The 10,599-nt window shown below is 37.3% G+C and overlaps 1 non-coding gene across 1 annotated transcript; it reads right to left on the minus strand.

Moving 5' to 3' along the window:
• Positions 1-754: 754 nt before the first annotated feature.
• On the minus strand, positions 755-862 carry LOC130953437 (small nucleolar RNA R71). The gene has a single exon (XR_009075608.1). It is a non-coding gene; the product is annotated as a small nucleolar RNA R71 (small nucleolar RNA).
• Between the last annotated feature and the right edge of the window lie 9,737 nt (positions 863-10,599).

Below are 10,599 nucleotides of genomic sequence, written 5' to 3' on the forward strand. Positions count from 1 at the left end.
TCTCTTAATTAAAATTTGAATTTTCTTCTCTCTTATCTCTTTCTATTTATTTATTCATTTACTAACACTTCTCTTCATATTAAAATTTGAACCCTCTCTTCCTCTCTGTGTTCGAATTTTTCTCTTCTCCTTCTTCTATTCTTCTCTTTTTCTACTCATATAAAGGAATCCCTATACTGTGACATAGAGGATTCCTCTTCTTTTCTGTTCTCTTCTTTTTCATATGAGCAAGAGCAAGGACAAGGACATTCTTGTTGAAGCAGATCCTGAACCTGAAAGGACTCTAAAGAAGAAGCTAAGAGAAGCTAAAGCACAACAATCCAGAGAAAACCTTACATAGAATCTTGAAAAAGAAGGAGACATGGCCAAACCCAACAACAATGCAAAGAAGATGCTTGGTGACTTTACTGCACCTAATTCCAACTTCCATGGAAGAAGCATCTCAATCCCTGCCATTGGAGCAAATAATTTTGAGCTAAAGCCTCAATTAGTTTCTCTGATGCAACAGAATTGCAAGTTTCATAGACTTCCATCAGAGGATCCTTTTCAGTTCTTAACTGAATTCTTGCATATCTGTGATACTGTTAAGACCAATAGGATTGATCCCGAAGTCTATAAGCTTATGCTTTTCCCTTTTGCTGTAAGAGACAGAGCTAGAATATGGTTGGACTCTCAACCTAAAGATAGCCTTAACTCTTGGGATAAGCTGGTCACGGCTATCTTAGCCAAGTTCTTTCCTCCTCAAAAGCTGAGCAAGCTTAGAGTAGATGTTCAAACCTTCAGGCAGAAAGAAGGTGAATCCCTCTATGAAGCTTGGGAAAGATACAAGCAACTGACCAAAAAGTGTCCTTCTGACATGCTTTCAGAAAGGACCATCCTGGATATATTCTATGATGGTATGTCTGAATTGTCTAATATGTCATTGGACCATTCTACAGGTGAATCTATTCACCTAAAGAAAATGCCTGTAGAAGCTCAAGAACTCATTGAAATGGTTGCAAATAACCAGTTCATGTATACCTTTGAAAGGAATCCAGTGAATAATGGGATGCCTCAGAGGAAGGGAGTTCTTGAAATTGATGCTCTGAATGCCATATTGGCTCAGAACAAAATGTTGACTCAGCAAGTCAATATGATTTCTCAAAGCCTGAATGTTTTGCAAAATGCATCCAACAATACTAAAGAAGCATCTTCTTATGATCCTGAGAACCCTACAATGGCAGAGGTGAATTACATGGGTGAAGCCTATGGAAATACCTATAATCCATCATGGAGAAATCATCCAAATTTCTCATGGAAAGATCAACAAAAGCCTCAACAAGGCTTTAATAATGGTGGAAGAAATAGGTTTAGTAATAGTAAGTCTTTTCTATCATCTTCTCAACAACAGACAAATAATTCTGAGCAGAGTCCCTCTAGCTTAGCAAACATAGTCTCTGATCTATCTAAGGCCATTCTAAGTTTCATGAATGAAACACGGTCCTCCATTAGAAATTTGGAGGCACAAGTGAGCCAGTTGAGTAAAAGAGTCGCTGAAACCCATTCTAGTACTCTCCCAAGCAATATAGAAGAGAATCCAAAAAGAGAGTGCAAGGCCATAACCTTACTTGATGTGGCTGAACCTAGAGAGGAGGAGAAGGACGTGAATCCCAGTGAGGAAGACCTCATGGGACGTCTTCTGGACAAAAAGGAGTTCCTAATTGAGGAACCTAAGGAATCTGAGGCTTATCTAGAGACCATAGAGATTCCATTGAACCTACTTCTGCCATTCATGAGCTCTGATGACTATTCTTCCTCTGAAGAGGATGAAGATATTACTGAAGAGCAAGTTGCTAAGTACCTTGGAGCAATCATGAAGCTGAATGCAAAGTTATTTGGTAATGAGACTTGGGAGGGTAAACCCCCCTTGCTCACCAATAAACTGAATGAATTGGTTAGGCAAACATTACCTCAAAAGAAATAGGATCCTGGTAAATTCTTAATTCTCTGTACCATAGGCACCATGACCTTTGAGAAGGCTCTGTGTGACCTGGGGTCAGGCATAAACTTAATGCCACTCTCTGTAATGGAGAAACTAGGAATCTTTGAGGTACAGGCTGCCAAATTCTCATTAGAGATGGCAGATCCATGAAAAAGGCTTATGGACAGGTAGAGAACGTGTTAGTAAAGGTCAAAGACCTTTACATCCCTGCTGATTTCATAATCCTAGATACTGGGAAGGATGAGGATGAATCCATCATCCTTGGAAGACCCTTCCTAGCCACAGCAAAAGCTGTGATTGATGTGGATAGAGGAGAGTTGATCCTTCAATTGAATGAGGACTACCTTGTGTTTAAAACTCAAGGATCTCCCTCTATAACCATGGAGAGGAAGCAAGAAAAGCTTCTCTCAATACAGAGTCAAACAAAGTCGCCACAGTCAAACTCTAAGTTTGGTGTTGGGAGGCCACAACCAAACTCTAAGTTTGGTGTTGAACCCCCACATTCAAACTCTAAGTTTAGTTTTGGGAGGTCCCAACAATGCTCTGAACATCTGTGAAGCTCCATGAGAGCTCACTGTCAAGCTATTGACATTAAAGAAGCACTTATTAGGAGGCAACACAATTTTATTTATCTATGTTATTTTCTTTTTTTTTTAGGTTGATGATCATGTGGAGTCACAAGAATTACTGCAAAATTAAAGAAAAATAAAAAATATCATGAAAAACAAGCACACCCTAGAGGAAAAACTTATTGGCGTTTAAACGCTAGTAAGGGTAGCAGAATAGGCGTTTAACGCCCAGTCTGGCACCATTCTGTGTGTTAAACGCCAGAAAGAAGCAACAAGCTGGCGTTAAACGCTAGAAACAGGTAGCAGCTTGGCGTTTAACGCCAGGAAAGGAATAAAAGATGGCGTTTAACGCCAGAAACAAGTAGCAGTCTGGCATTAAACGCCAGGATTGCACAATAAGGGCATTTTGCACGCCTAAAAAGAGCAGAGATGAGAAATCCTTGACCCCTCAGGATCTGTGGACCCCACAGGATCCCCACCTACCCCACCTCTCTCTCTCTCTCCCCCTCACACATCTCTATAACACTCTACCCAAAACACCACTCACCTATTAAATCCTATTCTATTTCCTATATTCTCTTCACCAATCACCTCTATCCCTCTTCCCCAAAAACCCCACCTACCTCACTTTCAAATTCAAACACTTTTACCTCCCAAACCCACCCAATTCCATTCAGAGACCCTCCTTCTCTTCCCCTATAAATACTCCTCTTCACTCCTTCATTTTAACACATCACAAACACTCTCCTTACCCCCTTAGCCAAACCACTATCTCCCTCCATCTCCTCTATTTTCTTCTTCCCTCCCTTCTTTCTTTCTTCTTTTGCTCGGGGAAGAGCAAACCTTTTAAGTTTGGTGTGGTAAAAGCATTGCTTTTTGTTTTTCCATATCCATTTATGGCACCTAAGGACGGAGAAACCTCTAGAAAGAGGAAAGGGAAGGCAAAAGCTTCCACCTCCGAGTCATGGGAGATGGAGAGATTTATCTCAAAGGTCCATCAAGACCACTTCCATGAAGTTGTGGCCAAGAAGAAGGTGATCCCTGAGGTCCCTTTCATGCTCAGAAAAAATGAGTATCCGGAGATCCAACATGAGATCCGAAGAAGAGGTTGGGAAGTTCTCACCAACCCCATTCAACAAGTCAGAATCTTAATGGTTCAAGAGTTCTATGCCAATGCATGGATCACTAGGAACCATGATCAAAGTATGAACCCAAATCCAAAGAATTGGCTTACAATGGTTCGGGGGAAATACTTAGATTTCAGTCCGAAAAATGTAAGGTTGGCGTTCCACTTACCAATGATGCAAGAAACCGCACACCCTACACTAGAAGGGTCAACTTTGATTAAAGGTTGGACCAAGTCCTCATGGACATATGTGTGGAAGGAGCTCAATGGAAAAGAGACTCAAGAAGCAATCCGGTTCAATTAGGAAGACCGGACCTTAAGCCTGTGGCTAGAGGATGGTTGGAATTCATCCAACGCTCCATCATTCCTACTAGCAACCGATCTGAAGTGACTGTAGATCGGGCCATCATGATCCATAGTATCATGATTAGGGAGGAAGTGGAAGTTCATGAGATCAAACCTCTAGAACTCTACAAGGTGGCTGACAAGTCATCCACCTTGGCAAGGTTAGCCTTTCCTCATCTCATTTGTCACCTATGCAATTTGGCTGGGATTGACATAGAAGGAGACATCCTCATTGAAGAGGACAAGCCCATCACTAAGAAAAGGATGGAGCAAACAAGAGAGCCCACTCATGGACCTCAACAAGAGCATGAAAAAATTCCTCATGAAATCCCTAAGATGCCTCAAGGGATATAATTTCCTCCACACAACTACTGGGAGTAACTCAACACCTCTTTGGAAGGCTTGAGTTACAACATGGACCAACTAAGGGTGGAGCACCAAGAGCACTCCATCATTCTCCATGAGATTAGAGAAGATCAAAGAGTTATAAAGGAGGAGCAACAAAGGCAAGGAAGAGACATAGAGGAGCTTAGGCGTTCCATTGGATCTTCAAGAGGAAGAACTAGCCACCATCACTAAGGTGGACCCGTTCTTTAATTTCCTTGTTCTTATTTTTCTATTTTTCGAATTTGATGCTTTATGTGTTATCCATGTTTGTGTCTTTATTACATGATCATTAGTGTCTAGTGTCTATGTCTTAAAGCTATGAATAATTCCATGAATCCTTCACCTCTCTTAAATGAAAAATGTGCCCAATTACAAAAGAACAAGAAGTACTTGGATTTCAAATTTTATCTTAAAATTAGTTTAATTGTTTTGATGTGGTGGCAATACTTTTTGTTTTCTGAATGAATGCTTGAACATTGCATATTTTTTATAGTGAAATTTATGAATGTTAAAATTTTTGGCTCTTGAAAGAATGATGAACAAAGAGAAATGTTATTGATAATCTGAAAAATCATGAAATTGATTCTTGAAGCAAGAAAAAGAAGTGAAAAAAAAAGTAGCGAAAAAAAAGAGAAAAAGAAAGAAAAAGAAAACCAAGCAGAAAAAGCCAATAGCCCTTAAAACCAAAAGGCAAGGATAAAAAGGATCCAAGGCTTTGAGCATTAGTGGATAGGAGTGCCCACGGAAATAAAATCCAGGCCTAAGCGGCTAAATCAAGCTGTCCCTAACCATGTGCTTGTGTCATGAAGGTCCAACTGGAAAGCTTTAGACTGAGTGGTTAAAGTCGTAATCCAAAGCAAAAAGATTGTGCTTAAGAACTCTGGACACCTCTAACTGGGGACTTTAGCAAAGCTGAGTCACAATCTGAAAAGGTTCACCCAGTTATGTGTCTGTGGCATTTATGTATTCGGTGGTAATACTGGAAAACAAAGTGCTTAGGGCCACGACTAAGACTCATAAAGTAGCTGTGTTCAAGAATCAACATACTGAACTAGGAGAATCAATAAAACTATCCAAAATTCTGAGTTCCTATAGATGCTAATCATTCTGAATTTCAAAGGATAAAGTAAGATGCCAAAACTGTTCAGAAGCTAAAAGCTACTAGCCCCGCTCATCTAATTGGGACTAAGTTTCATTTATATTGTGAGGTTCATTGTATGTTTTCTTCTTTTTATCCTATTTTGTTTTCAGTTGCTTGGGGATAAGCAACAATTTAAGTTTGGTGTTGTGATGAGCGGATAATTTATACGCTTTTTGGCATTATTTTTAGATAGTTTTTAGTATGATTTAATTAGTTATTTGTATATTTTTATTAGTTTTTAAGCAAAATTCACATTTTTGGACTTTGCTATGAGTTTTTGTGTTTTTCTAAGATTTCGGGTATTTTCTGGCTGAAATTGCAGGACCTGAGCAAAAATCTGATTTAAAGGCTGAAAAAGGACTGCTAATGCTGTTGGATTCTGACCTCCCTGCACTCGAAATGGACTTTTTGGAGCTACAGAAATCCAAATGGCGCGCTCTTAATTGCGTTGGAAATTAGACATCCAGGGCTTTCCAGCAATATATAATAGTCCATACTTTGTCTGAGTTTAGACGACGCAAACTGGCCTTCAACGCCAGCTTTCTGCTCTATTCTGGCGTTAAACGCCAGAAACAAGTTGCAAGCCAGAGTCAAACGCCAGAAACAAGTTACAAAGTGGCGTTTAACTCTAAGAAAAGTCTCTACACATGAAAGCTTTAATGCTCAGCCCAAGCACACACCAAGTGGGCCCGGAAGTGGATTTCTGCATCATTTACTTATTTCTGTAACCCTAGTAACTAGTTAGTACAAATAGAACTTTTTACTATTGTACTAAGAGTTTTTTGAATATCTTTGAACCATTGTTCACGTTTTGGGAGGCTAGCCATTCGGCCATGCCTACCCTATTTTCATTTATGTATTTTCAACGGTGGAGTTTCTACACACCATAAATTAAGGTGTGGAGCTCTGCTGTTCCTCGAGTATTAATGCAAAGTACTACTATTTTCTATTCAATTCATGCTTATTCTTATTCTAAGATATTCATTCGCACACAAGAACATGATGAATATGATGATTATGTGACTCTCATCACCATTCTCACTTATGAACGCGTGATTGACAACCACTTCCGTTCTACATGAAAACAAGCTTGAAGGTATATCTCTTGGGTTTCTAATCAACGATTCACATCGACTCCCCTCTAACAATGGGCATCTAAATTTGAGATTGGAACCTCCGTGGTATAGGCTAGAATCCATTGGCAGCATTCCTGAGATCCGGAAAGTCTAAACCTTGTCTGTGATATTCCGAGTAGGATCTGGGAAGGGATGACTATAACGAGCTTCAAACTCACGACTGTAGGGCATGGTGACAGACGCAAAAGGATAGTAAATCCTATTCCTATACGATCGAGAACCAACAGCTGATTAGCCATACCATATCTGTGCATGGTATTTTTCATCCGAGACGAGCAATCCGACAGTTGATTAGCCGTACAGAAACCGTAGAGGACCATTTTTACTGAGAGGACGGGAAGTAGCCATTTACAACGGTGACACCCAACATACAGCTTGCTATAGAAAGGAGTATGAAGGATTGAATGAAGGCTGTAAGAAAGTAGAGATTCAGAAGGAACAACGCATCTCCATACGCTTATCTGAAATTCACACCAATGAATTACATAAGTATCTCTATCTTTATTTTATGTTTATTTATCTTTTAATTATTAAAAATCCATAACCATTAAATCCACCTGACTAATATTTACAAGATGACCATAGCTTGCTTCAAGCCGACAATCTCCGTGGGATCGACCCTTACTCACGTAAGGTTTATTACTTGGATGACCCAGTGCACTTGCTAGTTAGTTGTGTGAAGTTGTGAAAAAGAGTTGAGATTACAATTGTGTGTACCAAGTTGTTGGCACCATTGAAGATCACAATTTCGTACACCAGTAGGCCAGTCACTGTCAGGTTAGTTCTTAGTGTTGCTTTGTCTAGAGATTGGGTAGTTCAACAATTTGATTTCAACAATATATTTCTCAACAGAGAATTGCATCAAGAAATCTACATGACACAGCCCTTGGGATTTGAAATGGATGCTGCGACAAAGGTTTGTAACATTAATAAATCCCTTTATGGTCTAAAACAAGCTCCAAGGGAGTGGTTTTTAAAATTAAGTACTACTTTACAAACTTTTGGTTTCTACAATTCAAAGTCTGATATGTCATTATTTATTCATACCACCTTTAATTCTGTTATTTATATCCTTTGTTATGTTGATAATTTTATTAACATTGGAAATGATGCTATTGAAATTGATTATATGATTAAGAAATTACACAAAATATTTTCGTTGAAAGATTTAGGAAATTTAAACTATTTCTTGGGCATCGAAGTAGTGAGGACTGCTGATATGTTATATCTGTCTCAATCTAAATACATTACTGATCTTCTTTCAAAAATAGGTATGTAGCGTGCTAGTCCTATACCAACCCCATGTTGTCCTCTTTGCAGCTCACAAGCAAGGGCTCTGAGGATTTTGAGGATCCCAAACTGTACAGATCTCTAGTTGGATCTCTTCACTATGCAACTATTACTATACCTGATTTATGTTTGCTGTTTAAAAAGTAAGCCAATTTATGCATGCTCCTAAACTAGCTCATTAGAAAGTAGTAAAGCGAATATTTCAGTACTTGCAGTGAACAAAGGACTAGGTCCTGGTTTTCCATAAATGTTAGGACTTCAGGCTCTATGGTCTTCTTATGCTAATTAGGCTTCAGATCTTAAGGATTGGAGATTGATGTCTGGCTTTTGTGTATTTTTGGGAACTAATATTCTGACATGGACTTGTAGAAAACAAAGTACAATCAGCAGATCCTCTACTGAAGCAGAATTCATGAGTTTAGCTTACTGTGGAGTTGAGATTGTTTAGTTCACAAATCTGCTGGCTGAGCTACGAATTGGCCTAGCTACGACTCCTACAGTGTTCTGTGATAATCTCAGTATGGTTCTTCTAACTGCAAATCCAGTTCTTCATGGAAAGACTAAGCATTTCCAAATTGATATCCAATTTTTTCGAGACTTGATTAAGTAGAAGCAGCTGCATGTTGTTCATATTCCAAAAAATGATCAAGTTGCGAATGTCTTAACCAAGCTCCTATCTGCAGCCTCTTTTGTCAAGTTTAGGTGCAAACTGACTATCAATTTGAGGGGGGTGATAAGGATAACACTCAATTAGTTAGTTCAGACAGAATTAGGTAGTAGTCTGTGTAGTTATTTGGTGTTTTGCTCAAGATTTGTTAGTTAATTGATCTTGCTACATTCTTGATCTATAAGGTAGCTATATATATTGAATACATGGGAATATAGCAGAGTACATGGTGGTTTGTTTCAGTAATAGAAAGTTCCCTCTTTTCTCTCTATTGTGATATTGTTACCTAATGAGATCAGATTTCAATAATCTCTATAACATGCAATATGAAAATCAACAATTAATACTTTTTTATTTCCTAGTGTTTAATTTTTTTTCAAAAAAATAATTTTAATTTTATATAATGCAACATAAATTTTCTTAATATTATCATCAAATTAACTTTTTAATGAATACTTAAATAGCATGTGTAAAATGTTATTTGTACTATTAAAATACATAACCAAATATCTATTTTACTTTGATAGTATAAAACAGAGGTTCAAAAAATAAGACCGTATTTATTATATATTACTAACTTTATAATTAAAATGTGACATGTAGTACTCTTTTATTACAATTGAATTGAAGTCTTTCTCTCCAAAATTAAGGAGGTCTCTCCTTGTTCTTTTTTAGGACTTTTTTTACTTACTCTATCTCTCTTATATTATTAGTAATTACTAATTTGACAACCAAAAATATATCACATGGTATTATCTCATTATAATTGAAATTGAAATCTATTATATATTACTAATTTAACAAACAAAATGTGTCACATGATATTTTTTCATTAAAATTAGGATGAAATATTTTTTTCCAAAATTAATGAACTCCCTTTCTTCATCCTCTAATATTAAAGTATACTTGAGTAGTTGTTAGTTGGGAGTTAGGGGTTAGTAGTTAGCTAGTATTTATGATGGTAATCCCTATATATATGTTGGTACCTTGAATTTGTTTGACGTTACAATTCTATACACTATTATTATTTCCTTAGTCTCCTCTCTTGGGTTCTAACCATTTCTAAAACTTATTACAAAAATGTCACTTTTTTCAAACTATTTATTCATAGTAGCCATTTTTCCATCGTGACAGCTATTTTTTTTTTTTTGGTATTGTGACTAGAAAGCACTTATCCGAAAATCACTTCTAAGAAGAAAAATAGAGTAAATTATCAAAATTGACCATAAAAGAACTAAAACTAACTTGTAACAATAAAAGATAAAGTTTTATATAGAAGACTACCCAAATCCTAAAATCTATCAAAAATCTCTAAATTGCCCCTCTACTCTAATCTAATCAATCTAAAACTCTAATACCACCTCATCTCTAACGACAATAGCATCACTTCACTGATAATACCCCAGAGGATGACCCTCAATCTTCAGATGATGAACAACTGGTGCGCAAAATTGAACTCGCACAACTTCACCGGCAAGTGTATCGGGTCATCCAAGTAATACCTCAGGTGAGTGAGGATCGATCCCATGAGGATTGTTAGATTGAGCAAGCAATGGTTATCCTGTACTTTATAATCAGGCAAAATAGAAAAAGAGTAGTTGTAGTTGTAGGCACATAAAACAGAATGATAAAGAAAGCATTAATAAGACTTAGTGTAGAAATAATAATGAGAAAATAGTTAAGGCTTTGGAGATATTTATTCTTCTGAATTAAAATTTCTAACCAACCAAATTAAAAGTAAATGATTCATTCTATGACAAACTGTAAGTGATTAAATCCTATCCTCTCAGCGAAGTAATCTCCTCCGATCCTACTCAAAATGCCACAGATAAGGTCAGATCTTTCGAATCAGAGGGTGAAGTTCAGAAAACTAGTTTAGCACCACAGAAACTTCAATTACCCATAACTAATGTATATGTCACATATCCTAATTAGCCCAGATAACTTGTTGGTTTAG

The sequence above is a fragment of the Arachis stenosperma genome, chromosome 9 (genome assembly GCF_014773155.1).
Source record: "Arachis stenosperma cultivar V10309 chromosome 9, arast.V10309.gnm1.PFL2, whole genome shotgun sequence".
In the NCBI taxonomy this organism is placed as follows: domain Eukaryota; kingdom Viridiplantae; phylum Streptophyta; class Magnoliopsida; order Fabales; family Fabaceae; genus Arachis; species Arachis stenosperma.